This window comes from Entelurus aequoreus, linkage group LG17 (genome assembly GCF_033978785.1).
Source record: "Entelurus aequoreus isolate RoL-2023_Sb linkage group LG17, RoL_Eaeq_v1.1, whole genome shotgun sequence".
Taxonomy (NCBI): domain Eukaryota; kingdom Metazoa; phylum Chordata; class Actinopteri; order Syngnathiformes; family Syngnathidae; genus Entelurus; species Entelurus aequoreus.
In genome coordinates this window covers 18,384,780-18,387,279 of record NC_084747.1, presented here as the reverse complement: position 1 = coordinate 18,387,279, position 2,500 = coordinate 18,384,780, and the positions used below count along the sequence as shown (strand labels likewise).

Sequence of the window (2,500 nt, the reverse complement as noted above, 5' to 3'; positions counted from 1 at the left end):
AAATGGCTCCTGCATCCAGTAATTTTACAATACGTGGCCCTCAGTGGAAAAAACTTGGATACAAATGTCTCCGGCCACTTCATCGTTGTCGGCAGGATTCGAACCTGCGCGGGGAGACCCCAATGGATTTCAAGTCCATCGCCTTAACCACTCGGCCACGACAACTTGACAACAAAGCTATTTAAGATGTGTAGTGAAGGCATCCGTAGTAGATGCCCGAGCCATCTCAGCTGGCTCCTCTCGCTGTAAGGGAGCAGCGGCTCTACTCTGAGTCTCTCCCGGCTGACCAGGCTCCTCACCCTATCTCTGAGGGTGATCCCAGACATCCTGTGGAGGAAACTAATTTCTGCCGCTTGTATTCGCGACCTTGTCCTTTCGGTCACTACTCAAAGTTCATGACCATAGGTGAGGGTAGGAACGTAGACCGACCTGTATATCTCGAGTTTCCCCTTCTGGCTCAGCTCATTCTTCACCACAAAAGACCGGTGCAGTGACTGCATCACTGTAGACGCCGCACCAATACCTCTGTCAATCTCACGTTCTATTCTTCCCTCACTCGTGAACAGGACTACGAGATACTTGAAGTCCTCCACTTGAGGCAGAACTTCACTCCCGACCCGAGGGGTGCAGCCCAACTGAAGAATGACGTTCAATTAGTCAGAATCATGAAAAACTTAAGTCATTGTCAGCAGAATTCGAACCTGCGCAGGGAGACCCCAGTGGATTTCTAGTCCATCGCCTTAACCACTCGGCATGACGCCATCTTTCTGCTGACCTTTGGATCCCACGTCTGAGACCGACTGGCAGCTCGTCGGCAGGGTTGGAGACTTTATTTAAGATGTGTAGTGAAGCCTCCTTTTTTTGAGCTGTCCTAATATTTTACCAAAAGACTGCAACTATATCTGCAGGATAACTTAGATACCGCTGTCTCCGTCGACTTCGTCGTTGTCGGCAGGATTCGAACCTGCGCGGGGAGACCACAAGAGAGGCTTCACTAGTTGGGCTGCACCCCTTGGGTCGGGAGTGAAGTTCTGCCTCAAGTGGAGGACTTCAAGTATCTCATAGTCTTGTTCACGAGTGAGGGAAGAATAGAACGTGAGATTGACAGAGGTATTGGTGCGGACTCATTTCTGCCGCTTGTATTTCGCGACCTTGTCCTTTCAGTCACTACTCAAAGTTCATGACCATAGGTGAGGGTAGGAACGTAGACCGACCTGTATATCGAGAGTTTTGCCTTCTGGCTCAGCTCATTCTTCACCACAAAAGACCGGTGCAGTGACTGCATCACTGTAGACGCCGCACCAATACCTCTGTCAATCTCGCGTTCTATTTCTTCCCTCACTCGTGAACAAGACTACGAGATACTTGAAGTCCTCCACTTGAGGCAGAACTTCACTCCCGACCCGAGGGGGGCAGCCCAACTGAAGAATGACGTTCAATTAGTCAGAATCATGAAAAACTTAAGTCTTTGTCAGCAGGATTCGAACCTGCGCGGGGAGACCCCAATGGATTTCTAGTCCATCGCCTTAACCACTCGGCCACGACAACTTGACATCAGCTGTAGTGTCAAGAAATGCAGCAGCTGGACACAAATTGTTGGGATAGCAAAGTGCCAGGCTTTAATTTAAGATGTGTAGTGAAGCCTTCTTTAAACTAAATAACAACCACTCTCCCTTTTTTCCCCTCATGAATTTATTCCATAAATTAACGGAAAATTGTAATACTACAAAATTTCAGACTGACAGCTCGTTGGCAGGGCTGGGCGCTTTATTTAAGATGTGTAGTGAAGCTCTTTTTGATGACATTGTAATACTACAACATTTCAGAGTTATGGAGGGAAAAATAAATCATTTTAAGAATAATTTACGACAACATTTTTAATCTTACAACATTTTTTTTAAATTTGACCATGATAATGTTTTTATATTACAAGTATAATTTTTTTATTTTATTCTACAGACCTCCTGAACAAAACCGTGGCAAGGTTATGTAAATAAAATTGTGTTACACTCAAAAGTTGGACGTGACGCGGTCGTTGGTGTTTATTGTTTCTCTGATGGACCCCATCAGATATCTCCTCACTCTGCTTTTAATCCAACACAGTCTCTGTTTTTACCCGAGGAAACACTGGACAGTTTTGTCCTGGTTCATGCTGAGAGTTGGCTTTTTTTTCCTCCTATGAAACCCAAAACATGTCTTATAGATTCAATTCCAAACAATTATTTTGGAGAATATTTGATGGTTCTTTGAGAGAGGAGATTTTAAATGTCTTTTCTGCTGATTTTAAAACTGTAGTAGTGAGAGCCCTGCTAAAGAAGACACATTTTAATAACTCCACACCTATATCAAACTTACCTTTTTTTTTATAACATATTAGAAAAACTTGTTTTTAAACACCTATGTGGAGGCGGTGCACCCCTTAAGACCTCCTTGTTAGCTTCGTACGCTCATGTTGCTTCTCAGCCAAACAAAGTTGATGTTACAGTAATCGGCATGTTTG

At 44.5% G+C, this 2,500-nt stretch overlaps 2 non-coding genes across 2 annotated transcripts; both read right to left on the bottom strand.

Moving 5' to 3' along the window:
* Positions 1-83: 83 nt before the first annotated feature.
* Positions 84-165, bottom strand: trnas-uga (transfer RNA serine (anticodon UGA)). Its single transcript has one exon. It is a non-coding gene; the product is annotated as a tRNA-Ser (tRNA).
* A 1,301-nt stretch (positions 166-1,466) lies between these two features.
* Positions 1,467-1,548, bottom strand: trnas-aga (transfer RNA serine (anticodon AGA)). The gene has a single exon. It is a non-coding gene; the product is annotated as a tRNA-Ser (tRNA).
* Between the last annotated feature and the right edge of the window lie 952 nt (positions 1,549-2,500).